General features: G+C 41.8%; 1 protein-coding gene across 1 annotated transcript in view; it reads right to left on the bottom strand.

The window, feature by feature from the left end:
- The window catches only part of MARCHF5 (membrane associated ring-CH-type finger 5), a 184,812-nt gene that overhangs the window by 170,367 nt on the left and 840 nt on the right, over positions 1–13,605 (bottom strand). The window lies entirely within an intron of this gene.

The raw sequence follows: 13,605 nt of genomic DNA, 5'->3' as shown, positions 1-13,605 counted from the left end.
AATACGTACCAAATTTTGCAATACAAGTTGGAATTATGTCTGAATCCATGGATATCTCGAGATGCACAAAAAAGACTCGCAACAACATTATTTGAGCAATACATTTATGAACTGTATACTCTGCATGTACACCGTGCTCTGTCTTGGGAGACATTTTTTTCCAATAGTCTCTTGGCTATGAAGATTATTTATCAGTCGCCATCATAACTATCAAGAGATGGCTGTGTGCGCGTACCAATTAAACCAACCATAACCATATGTACGCCATTCCAAAAAAATAGTGAACAAAAACTGTTCAATTAACAGCAGAACTCCTCTTATCCATGCTGATGTGGGGGAGGGGGCGCTATTGGAAGATCCTATAATCCGCGTTCATCCGCAGAAATTACAGTACTTCTGCAATCCACGCGGCAAGCGGATAACAGAACAGTATGAATTTGCCACCACTTTCGGGCCGCCCCTTTTTTGCTATCGAAAAGCCACGGATAGTAGGTTGAATGCAGTGTTTATGGGAGACCACTTCTGATGCACAGATATATGCAGAATATAGGATTAATTTGGGACCGCTTGTGGATGATGCTTAATATCCACTTGTAGCAGGATGAATTGGCGCGCAGATTATAGTATTTTCTGTAGACTGATTAGCAGTTTGCATGTCAGATCCCCCATCTCTGGCTCTTGTTTATCTCTCATCTACAGATCCCCTCATCTGTCCATATTTCATCTCACGAATCTGTATCTCTCTATATCTTGGAGAGCTATATATCTCCCAGTGAGCCATTGCTTGGGAGGTCATGCAAAGGCCCTTCGGCCTTTTTCTGGCCTCATATGGCCTATGGGCCACCGGTTAAAGAATCCTGAGAGGCAGAGATATGAAGAAGAATGTATAATAGGAAGGTGGATGAGAGGGGTCATGCATAATTTACCCTTTAAATACAGTGTAAATATCAGAGGCGGAAGGGCCAGTGAGGAGAACTATCAATTGTAGATTCATAGCGGATTAAAGTAGCTCAGTTGGCCCATGCAGACTTTCCTTAACCACCCTAGATCACGATATATATTAGAGAAGTTAATCACCTTCCCATACCCTAAGTGTTTTGAGATCTCACCATCCAAGCGGATGCAATGCCATTATTATAACATACATCAATTAAATAGGGTGGACTAAAAAAGGGTGGGCCAAGTGGTGTATGAGGTTAACCATGGAAAATGGAGACAAGGTTTGTCAACTTTCCATTTGCACTATTTGCTATATAGTGAGGGTGAGGGTTCCAAACAGTGGGGGCAATAGATGGAGAAGCAGTGATGACCCTCTGATTGGAGGTCAGTGAAGGGGAAACTGGCAAGAGGGGGGAGGGGGAGTGGTTGCTGGAGCGGATAATACAGAAAGGCCAGGAGCATTGAGGTGAGCGAGGAAGGGATGAGGCCTTGAAAGACCTTGAAGACCACGAGGGCAATCTCTCAATGAGTCCTGAGGTCGATTGGGAGCCAACGGAAGGTTGTGACGATTTGAAGTTTTATTTTGACCTCACCCTTCACAAGGCTGTAATTAAGACAGCTCTATAATGGAACACGGAGAGAATCTCATTGGTAATAAATGGTGATAGCAATATTCATAATGTTAAAAGCCCATCCTAGTCTATCATGAAAGAGCCCTCATATGAAGGTATTCATTACATACGTCAAACTTTATCTCAATTAAATTTGACATGGAGAGAACAAAGCCATAATGAAAGTTGATATTTTGAAAAAAATCCTTGGATTTTACATTTAAGCGATGTGACCAGGCTCCTTCCAGTTAACATCTGTGTGGGTGTGTGCAATGTCTCTTATATAGGAAGCCATTTCACAGTGATTAAAGCTCTGCACTGCAATGCATGCAAGACATGTTCAATTCCTGACCGTGGTTAAAAATGCATCGACTATATTTTTTTATTGCCTGGGCTAAACTAAAAACGAGTACGTAATTCGAACAATGTGTCAATGTCACCACTAAAGATGAAGGTGGTCATGTGTCATTCTGACCATCACAGGTGCTTACTAACAGCTTATCCTTACGTTACATACGATTAAATGGAGCAGCATCTTGGAAATATATGAAAATAAGATGCAATTTACACGGAACTATTTAAATAAAATGCCAGATACGACTAAAGCCACTCCGAAATCTACATTGGAAAATTTAATGGACTCAGGAATATATATTCTTGGTTCTTTCGGTTGCAGTCGAAACGTCGTGAGAATTTAATTGTTTTATATTTTTATTATTTTATTGTTTCCCTTTTACGTGACTTTACCGAAAGAACCAAGAATATGAATCCCTGCAGTCACGAAATCTTTAAATCAAAATGTAACTCAGGAATAGTTAAAATAAATTACTCAACACAAGGGCTAAGTGGGCAGCAGAGGGCAAGGCAGCAGAATCCACTGTTGTACTATACTTCTCCACACCCACCTCGATGTTCGTCCGCCTTCAAGCAAATACCCCCATGAGTCACGCTGCCCGGTTAGATCCTCATCCAACAGTAGATTGGAAAAAGGCTCCACATATACATAACTCCATACAGTATCACAACTACATAAATATGTACCTTGGAATTACTATCAAGACAGATATTAATTGATAATACTTAAAAAACAGATGCATGCACAAGGAACAGATAGACAGAAGGCTAGACACTGTTACACCAGACAGCCATATGAATGTGAAAGAATATAAATCAATAGACAACAGCTACACGAGCAGACAGATGGGCAGATAATTTGGGCAACGTTGCATGCGGACTGCTGAAAATTAGGGGAGTGTTGAGGGGGGCAGTCCAAGTGTGTTCATTTGAAACGCTCCATTCCATTCATGGCATGTGCTATTATTCACATCAGATGTGCACTCCGGTCACAATATGATCCCAAAGAGAGTAGAATGAAACGAGACGGCAAATAGCATCAAACTTTGTTTATCGTCTAAGCTTCTCTCTCCAGCGGTGAGCATTGATTGGTTTTCTCCATGTGAATTATGGAAAACGCTCAACTTTACCGGCACAGCAAATGAGTAACGCGTGTAAAAATAAACAACGGGGCTGGAAAATAAAATAAGGATGACACTGGAAAATTGTGACATCGAATTGGATTAGTCTTATTTGGCCGGGATACAAGCCACACAGCGGTTCACGATTGAGTCCCCAAATGTAATCACTGTCTTGGGATTCCTTAATCTACAAATAAATGTGATTGTGTTGCAGCGTTAGACACATGTACATTTGCCTGATATTTCTTAAATTAATTTTCGTGTTTAAAATCAATTTACAAGAATAAACTTCCCACACACCATCATGCAATATTGTATAAATACGCGACAAAACAAGTGCATGCATGTATTGGTCAGTAATACCAAACAGAAAAAGCTCAACTATAATCACGAATGCTGAAGAGTCACTTTGCATCACATATGAAGATGCCCCCCCCCCCCTTATTTCTGTGAATGCATAAGTCCGGCCCTTTTGTCAAACCACTGCTGGGCCAGGGCCTCCCCACACCGTGCAGGTCTCATAGGGGTTATTTGACCATGATGTTCAGTGTGGGTTGGTGATGGTGGGGAGCATGGACACGGAAGCATTGAAGTACAACAGAGTGTACAAGAATGCAATCTCCTACATTTCACTCTGCTGCACCCCACTATTAGAACATGTTTGAGGATAATGACCCCGAGGCCAGAGACACAGGGAGAAAGAGAAAGACAAAATGATAGACACGAAGAGAAGAGAGATGTACGTAGTATGTACGTTGAACATGTTTCCCACCGTATGTAGCCAACCGGAGGTGCGGGGGAAGGACAACAAAATAAAAGACAAACAGGGTGAGAGAGACAGAGGGTAAGGGAGACACTGGGCAAGAGGCGCACAGGACAAGGGAGATGAAAGATGCATGGGGCGAGTGAAACATGGGACAGCGAGAGATACATTGGGCGAGAGAGACAGGTGAGTGAGGCATGGGCAGAGAGAGCGAGATACGAGGCAAGCGAGAGACGTGGCGAGAAGCGCGGGTGAGAGACATGGGACGAGACACAGGGTGAGGAGTTGGCAAAAACAGCAGCAACAACAAGTGGAGCAGACAGTGACAATAAAGAGCTGTGACAGCAGCAAGGATGAGTGAAGACACGGAGGGGAGATCAGGAAAGGCCAGCGGGTTAGTAAAGCACTAGCCAATGGGGGTAGCCATTGGGGTGAACATATATGTTTGTATGTTTGTGGTTCCATAAAAACACAAATCATAAAGAAAACATAAATCACAGAAATGTGTCTACTTTAGTTTTTTTTTTATTAAAGTATTCGTACTTCTGAATATGTAATGTGTAAAAAATATGATGTTTGGTTGCGATGAGTTTATGTTGACAATAATGATGTACAACTTCCCTTTTAGCGGTGACAACACCATCTTTCCCAGCAAGGCTGGCCGCTTCTAGGGCATGGCGCTTGTGTTGCGCATCGCGGCACTAAGCCGGAATCGCTGAGATTCTGGGTTCTCACCTGGGCAAGTCACTTGAGATTAAACGACGTCCTCAGAGTCACTTTGGTGGGCTCAGACTAGATATATATTACTGCTCATGTAAAAAAATATATATTTGCCCTTTCCACGAATGATTTTGGAGATGGGAAACCATACACTATTTCAGAATATTGCACAAGTGAAGACCACAGTCTCAAGGTTGTTGTATATTATTACATCCTGGAAGGATGTCAGGGCACAGGTATATGCCACTTCAGGGTCATTACCAAACCGAACATGTTGCTCTATTGGCATGACCGTGCCGATGGCAAAATGGGGACATAATTAAACACGAAACAATCTAATACTACAGTAGGTGGGCGGGATTTGAATCGCATGTGCTTTCTTGGGCCCACTCCACAGTACCCATTGAGTCACAATAGTCTTAGGCCAGAAATCAAGGTCACGTTAACCTCGCGCCTCGCTATCGCAGAATTTGGCTTACGAAGGGAAAGTGATGCGCCCCGTGTTTGCTTTGTGCGTACCGTCTGTCTATGTGGTACAGTTTATTCACAGCCACTCCAGCGCTGCACTCGGCAGATTTTTCAACCACAGCACGAAGCCAAGGGCAGACAGGCTACCAGCGATAATGGATTACTATGGCAACAAGTATGCCATTGGTTGGGTGGCATCACGGCTGCAGTGTGTGGGTGCATGCATATTAGTCTGCACGACAGTTTCCAAATGTAGCTTTCTCAAGCCTGACGACTCAAAGTGACACAGCCGCATGATGAGCCAATCAGATTGATTGTCACCAGAAATTAAATAATACCACAAACTATTGCGCTGCAAGAGTAATGAACTAATAATCATTTGGAGCCAATTGTAAAGCCACCGCTGGATGATGTCAGTCATGGGGGTTTGTTTGACAATACCTCACCATGCTGGGCTATAGAAACAATATTATCATTTAAAAAAAAACATATGAAGGGGCTGTGTTTGCACAATCATCATTCATGATAGGTCTCACAACTTAATGAACATAATAAAAACACATTTTAATCTTGATTGAAGCTTTCGTGACTGCAGGAATCCATACTCTTTGGTTCTTTCGGTAAAGTCACGTCGGTAGAAAATTTAAGAAAACAAAAATACATATAACGACGTTTCGATCGCAATAGAACAGCTCTCTCGCTGGTTCAGCAGCTGCACTGCTGGATATTTTTTTACGCCTGAGGACGACCGCTTGTGTTGCGATCGAAACGTCGTGATACGCGATTATTTTTTTATTTTATTTTTCTACCTACGTGACTTTACCGAAAGAACCAAAGAGTACAAAGCACATTTTAGTCCAGCAGCTCCTGTGCATTTAATCGCACAAACTCTGGAGCAGTTTTGACTTTGAGCCTCATCAAAAGTCAAGCTGCTCAATAAAACGCTCCATTATATGCAAGAGCTATCCACCAAAAACTATGCTGCTCATCATCATTACCAGCTACAAAAACTCCGCGATTGGATGAAGGCCTCCCCAATCCGCTGGCATCCATCTGTCACCTGCACACAAACTGCTTTCGTCGCTCCATCTTCTCGGTAAATGTCTCCTCGTGCGCTTTAGCTCCTTTGGCTGCCACGCAATCGTTAGTCTCAACTACCGGCCATCATATCTTCTCGCGATGTGTCCCGCCCAAGCCCCCCTTTAGTTTTCTAAACAGTAATATGGCTTTTCTTATCGTCTCCCAATGTAACTCCAAGCATGCATCTCTCCATGATTTTTTTTTGCATTGCACCGTGCAGCTCACGTATACATACATTTATAAAACGAAAGATACATTTGTACAAAAAATCAGTGTGTCATCGTGGATGAGTATGGGTGATGTAACTAATAAACAAACGTCTGTATCTCCAAGTTAAAATAACATTTTGGGTCATCAGCCCAGACACAATGCTTTACAGCAGCATGTTTTAAGCAAGAAAACTCGAAACCAGTTTTTTTCTTTCAGCGTTTCATAAGCAGAGTTGTGCCTGCTTGTCTGTTAGGACCACACATTTATTGGGTCACAATGGTCTTAAATCAGAAATCAAGGTCAAGTTAACCTTATGGATCCTTAGTGTCATCAGCAGTCAGGTCTGACTTCGTTGATCAATCTCAGAAGAATGTAAAAAGTAAAAACCGATCCAGAGTTTGCCTGCTTAAATGTTGCAAGAAAACAGCGGTCGAAAAGGCCCATTGGATAATAAGACTAAAATGTGATTTTATTTTATACATGAGGAGGAAGTACCTGGCTTTGGGAAAAAAAAACTTCAAAACTTGTCTTCTCTTAAAAAACATCACTATATACACAAATACAAAGCTATTATGAAAGCCCGGCGTTCCATTTGTCCATTTGTCAGTCAACAAAATTATAAGAGCCTTTCAGAAGTCGTCAATCAAAAAGTTATAGAAAGTGGGGGTAAAAACTTGATAAAAAAAGGTTTCCAAATGTTATCGCCCCCCCCCACTCAATTTGTTTTTAATTGTGTAGGCATATATACAGTGAGGGAAAAAAGTATTTGATCCCCTGCTGATATTGTACGTTTGCCCACTGACAAAGAAAAAATCAGTCTATAATTTTAATGGTAGGTTTATTTGAACAGTGAGAGACAGAAAAACAACAAAAATCCAGAAAAACGCATGTCAAAAATGTTATAAATTGATTTGCATTTTAATGAGGGAAATAAGTATTTGACCCCCTCTCAATCAGAAAGATTTCTGGCTCCCAGGTGTCTTTTATACAGGTAACGAGCTGAGATTAGGAGCACTCTTAAAGGGAGTGCTCCTAATCTCAGCTTGTTACCTGTATAAAAGACACCTGTCCACAGAAGCAATCAATCAGATTCCAAACTCTCCACCATGGCCAAGACCAAAGAGCTCTCCAAGGATGTCAGGGACAAGATTGTAGACCTACACAAGGCTGGAATGGGCTACAAGACCATTGCCAAGCAGCTTGGTGAGAAGGTGACAACAGTTGGTGCGATTATTCGCAAATGGAAGAAACACAACATAACTGTCAGTCTCCCTCGGCCTGGGGCTCCATGCAAGATCTCACCTCGTGGAGTTGCAATGATCATGAGAACGGTGAGGAATCAGCCCAGAACTACACGGAAGGATCTTGTCAATGATCTCAAGGCAGCTGGGACCATAGTCACCAAGAAAACAATTGGTAACACACTACGCCGTGAAGGACTGAAATCCTGCAGCGCCCGCAAGGTCCCCCTGCTCAAAAAAGCACATATACATGCCCGTCTGAAGTTTGCCAATGAACATCTGAATGATTCAGAGGACAACTGGGTGAAAGTGTTGTGGTCAGATGAGACCAAAATGGAGCTCTTTGGCATCAACTCAACTCGCCGTGTTTGGAGGAAGAATGCTGCCTATGACCCCAAGAACACCATCCCAACCGTCAAACATGGAGGTGGAAACATTATGCTTTGGGGGTGTTTTTCTGCTAAGGGGACAGGACAACTTCACCGCATCAAAGGGACGATGGACGGGGCCATGTACCGTCAAATCTTTGGTGAGAACCTCCTTCCCTCAGCCAGGGCATTGAAAATGGGTCGTGGATGGGTATTCCAGCATGACAATGACCCAAAACACACGGCCAAGGCAACAAAGGAGTGGCTCAAGAAGAAGCACATTAAGATCCTAGAGGGACCTAGCCAGTCTCCAGACCTTAATCCCATAGAAAATCTGTGGAGGGAGCTGAAGGTTCAAGTTGCCAAACGTCAGCCTCGAAACCTTAATGACTTGGAGAAGATCTGCAAAGAGGAGTGGGACAAAATCCTTCCTGAGATGTGTGCAAACCTGGTGGCCAACTACAAGAAACGTCTGACCTCTGTGATTGCCAACAAGGGTTTTGCCACCAAGTACTAAGTCATGTTTTGCAGAGGGGTCAAATACTTATTACCCTCATTAAAATGCAAATCAATTTAAAACATTTTTTACATGCGTTTTTCTGGATTTTTTTGTTTTTATTCTGTCTCTCACTGATCAAATAAACCTACCATTAAAATTGTAGACTGATCATTTCTTTGTCAGTGGGCAAACGTACAAAATCAGCAGGGGATCAAATACTTGTTTCCCTCACTGTACCTACACACCCTACATACAATAGAATAAGTAGTATCAAGTGACTCTATGGTAGTATTACCAACAATCCTCCACAATGACACCACATCCATTTTTGCAGGATATATAGTAAGCAAAAATGTTGAGCAATGGTCCTTGTTCTGAACCGAGAAATGTTAGAAAGAATGAGTCATGGACATATACTTTATAACCAGGAAAGAGCCAACTGACACCGAGGTCTCTTCTGCAAGGGAGACTTGCAATTCAAGCAAAGAATGGTAAAAACAAAATCTCAATGCAGAAAAAGACCACAAATATATATTTTAAAAATTCAAGATGAGAACAGAAATTTCAAGGAAAATATATGTATATAATGTATTATGACTAAACAAAAATCATCATGCTTTCATGCCATATATTTCACCAAAATATTTTGAAATTGTTCTGTCTTTATAAACTTATAGACCACATTTCTTATTGTGGTGCTCTGAAATAAAAGTCAACGGATAGACATTAGCTTATTATTTGGCAGATACTGAGTAGCAAACATTCAATGTATAAAAAAAACTTCTTAAAATTCTAAAATATGTATCAATGTCATAAAAAAAATTCTAGAAAGTGGAACTCCAGGAGCCAATATAATTGTGTGAGTCATTTACTTGCTTAATGGGTATGTTCAATAATAAAGCAAAGAAGAAAAATTAAGTTCTGTGCACCACACACTTTATCTACACCCCATACATAACCACCCTTTTAATTCACACTGTGTCACGCTGCCTTCCCTGACGGTTTGTGGCTGCACTTGGTAATTTCCTTGAAAAATTACTGTATTCAAGCCAAAGGCGGCACACAGAAAAAAATGAGGGCTCACAAAGATAATTATGGTGCGAAAGAATCATGCTGTCCATTTATCATAAACTGTGAACCCCATCAAGCCGACCTGGAGCACAAGTTGCTATTGCCAGCAACAGACAACATGCGCATTATGCACCAACAGCTGATGTTGAAATGGGTAAAATTGCCCTCAGTTTAGCATAATACGGTATACATTATCATAATTGCATTTAATTGAGCAGCACACCATCCTGATATATAAACAACACTACGAAACCTCGAGAGGCAGCAGTGTAATTACAGCATGGTACAATTCAAGGGTTAGAATGGTGGCACAGTGGTTAGCGCACTGGGCTCTGAGCCAGGCAACCTGAACGCAATTCCAAGCCATGGCGAACATTACAAGCGAGTGGCATTTGCACCACCCATGGGTCTCACTTCATCAATCTGCGCTGACGTGCGTCGTGAAGTATGATAACAAATAAAACCGTGACCAACACGGAAGAATGTATCCAGCAGTGGATTGACAAAGGACTGAACATTAAAAAAACGGACATATCTGTGCATTCAAAATGCATTACAGTGAATTCTCAAGAAGACCTTTCTCAAGAGTTCTGTCTTGTGTGGGTATTGAGTATGGCCTGTCAATCGAAATGTTCACTTACCTTTCCCCATTCAGTCCAATGGAAAATATCAGGATCAGTGAGTGATCCGAGGATCCCACCAGTGCATCTCAATTACATGAAAGAGGACTGGAGGCAGTGCTCTTTATAATGTCATCAGTAAACACTCACAGGCACTGTGCACCCTCTCTTAACTAGATGCACAGTGGCACATTCTCTCTAACCGCAAGATGTTTTGGGTGAAAAAAAATAATCAACTTCCCTTTAATACAAATTTTAAAGCTCATGACATATGCATTGCATACTGTATATAATATTGAGTCTTAGATGTTTGTAATATATGAAAAACCACGAGAGTAAGTATTCCTAGGGCAGTTATTGAAGCACATCGGGATACAATGATTAAATAGGTAAATAAGAGCATATGGTTGGAGTGCTTTTGGAAAGCAGCTTAATAGAGCAGCACAAATTCCAATCTGTCTAAAGAAGAACGTTTTCGATCAGTGCATACTAACCGATGTGACGTATGGATCATGAACTTAACAATGGCAAAGAAAATGGAACAGAAACTGAAAAGTGTACAAAGAAAACGTGGAGACATGTGTGCTTGAGTAAAACCGAGGCACAGAAAGAGGAACACACAGATCTGGAAACGAATCCAAAATCACAAACATCATATTGATTGTTACGGAAAGTAAGTGGGTTTGGACCGAAAACATCGCTCGGAGGGATGATGGCTGATTGACAAGATGTGATGGAATGGCAGCCAAAGGACAGAACACGCCTGAGAGGGCAAGCACCACATCAATGGTGCAATCGGATGAGTTCATGCGCGGCAGTGAGATGGATTGTGGAATCATTAGACCATGAGGGATGGAAAGAGTGCGATTGTGTCCTTCATCGAGCAGTGGCTAGCCAGTGGCTGACGATGATTGGGTTCACGAAAAATTGCCACAATGTTACAAAAAACTCAAAAAAACGTATTCTTGTACTCCGAATCGAGACAATTCGTTCCAAACCGATGTTATGTTAGAATGCAAAACACACATGAATTGTAAAGAAATCAAAAACATGGTTAATGAAGCTTTATGCATGCATGGATATACGATAAATTACATATCTACACAGTGGCCAGGACATAGCAGGGCTCTTCAAGAGCATGATCATGGCATCCACTGCTGGATGAAGGCCTCCTAAAGCCGTCGCCATCTCTCATGGTTCTGAGATTCAGCAGGACCATGAGATCTCTGCAGTGGACATGCTCTTGGGTGCGTTCACTCCTTTGGCTACCAATCTGACGTTAGTCTTGACCATCCACCATTCTCCAAACTTTCTAGCTGTTTCAGCTCCAGCCCACTTAACATTCTAAACAGTGAATATAACACACATAACGATGTTACCTAAAGCATGTGTCCTCTTTTTATCAATGGCAAGCAAGCGTCTCACCACCCTTGCACATGTTTAGGTTTTGTTCCATTTTTTGTTTGTGACCACGTTTCTGAACCATGCCACAGGAGTTTAGTATGCCCTGTATGGGTAGGATAGCAGGCGTTTAAATTGTAAGAGCATACCTCTGCATACACACGTTCTGCCAGTGCTGTAGTGAACGAAGCATTTGCATATAAAAAAAATACAACACGTGGAAATTACACAAGTAGAGTACTTTAACAACCCACAATGCAGTGGAGTAAATCAATGCTGTATGCTGCATGGAGAGTTTTGTACTGCACATTGTAATTACAGGTATTCTTGTATGATGGATAAAAGGACACTTCAAAGCTTCAGCACTTGGACAGCTCATGCCAACCTCAATGCATTGCATGCATTGTACTTTAGTGCAATGTATATAATGTAATATATGGTAGTGTACGTACTATTTTGTGATGTATGGTACACACGTATATAGTACACATACTGTGTCATTTGACATTAACAGGATCATTATATGCAGTTTGATTTAAACATATCATATTGTACATGTAATAGAATTTCTTGACTTAAAGCTTTCGTGACTGCAGGAATTCATATTCTTTGGGTCTTTCGGTAAAGTCCCGTAGATAGAAATAAAATATCACGACTTTTCGATCGCAACGCAAGCAATCGTCTTCCGCCTGATGACGATTGCTTGGGTTGCGATCGAAACGTCGTGATATTTGTATTTTTCTTTGTATCTACGTGACTTTACCGAAAGACCAAAAGAATGATAGAATTTCGTGATGTATTTATTTACGGCTTTGTGTATTACATATTATATGGAAGCGTGAGATAGATATATTCTACAGAAAGAATACTACGGCAGTATATGGTATTGTTTATAGTACTTCGCAACAAAATTATGGTATACACAGTGTTGTAAGAATGTTGCAAAGGCTTTACAGCATTACGGTACATACTGTTGAACTGAAATCTACCAGTCGTATATACCGGACTGCAGTACAATACCATGCAGTGCTATTTTGCATAAACTAATATTGTACGACTGTGAAGGATTTAAGTGTAAAATACCAGAGTGTAGTCGAATGCAATGCTTTGATGGAGTATACGATCCCATTCGCAGGAGTGATATCCATAGCTGTCAACCCACAGGTTTACTAGTATTCTTGTACAGGAAAATTGAGTTTTCAGGTCCATACGGCGTACAGCCGTTTAAATACGGGCCAAAAATATATATTTGTCTATTTGTTTGTGTTTCTCCCTTGTGATGGGACTTTTTAGGATCAACGTTGAGATTTATAAGGGGCACGGGGTGACCAGTAAGGTCTGAATTGGTCTGTAATAAGGTAGGGCACTGATAAGGGGCTGACAGGTATGGATATCACGTATAATGTATGGCTTTGGGAGACCTTCAACCAGCAGTGGGTTCAATAATATCCGATAATGATGCACATTAAGAGTGTGCATGAGACTACATGTCATTTGCAATGCCAGTTTGTGTAGAAGGGTGTAAACTCTATACCCGAAAGCAGCGGTGTGTAATGCTTTAATGCAGTACAGCACAATATCACACGGCATGCATGTTGTTGCCACACAACGGAGCCGTCACATCTTCTGTGTACACTTTACGAAGCATCACTCACTACAACCATGCGACTTTGTACATTCCGCATTAAGGCAATTACAACATCGTCCGCTCGTGTGGCCATAATCCGTGCACGTCCGGTGCGTGGAAAGCGCAATAGGCGCACCGCGTCTTGTGTTTTACAAGAGTATATATAGTGTGTAACACACGTGTATGTGTGTGTGCGTGTGTTAGAAGCAGTATAGAATAACGCAGCGTGGCAATCGTACGGGCAACGCGTGCCATTTCCACATGCACGATAATGAAATCATGTCGCACACCGCACACGCGGATCGCCGTTATGTCGCCGACCACGACGTCTCGTTGCATCCTTTACTCTAACGCCGTCTTTACGACTCGTCTTTGTTGCACATCGGAACGTCGAAGCGTGTGTCTGTCTGTCTGAAACAAACAACCTCGCAATGACCCACAACAATGCGACGCACGGGACCTGCCCGAACGCGCAACGCCACTTGTGGTGCCGCCTTACGAACTTTGGCGCC

The sequence above is a fragment of the Petromyzon marinus genome, chromosome 11 (genome assembly GCF_048934315.1).
Source record: "Petromyzon marinus isolate PM22_M1 ecotype Great Lakes invasive population chromosome 11, UKy_Petmar_22M1.pri1.0, whole genome shotgun sequence".
In the NCBI taxonomy this organism is placed as follows: Eukaryota; Metazoa; Chordata; class Hyperoartia; order Petromyzontiformes; family Petromyzontidae; genus Petromyzon; species Petromyzon marinus.
Note: the sequence above shows the minus strand (reverse complement) of the source record. Positions and strands in the feature narration are given on the sequence as shown.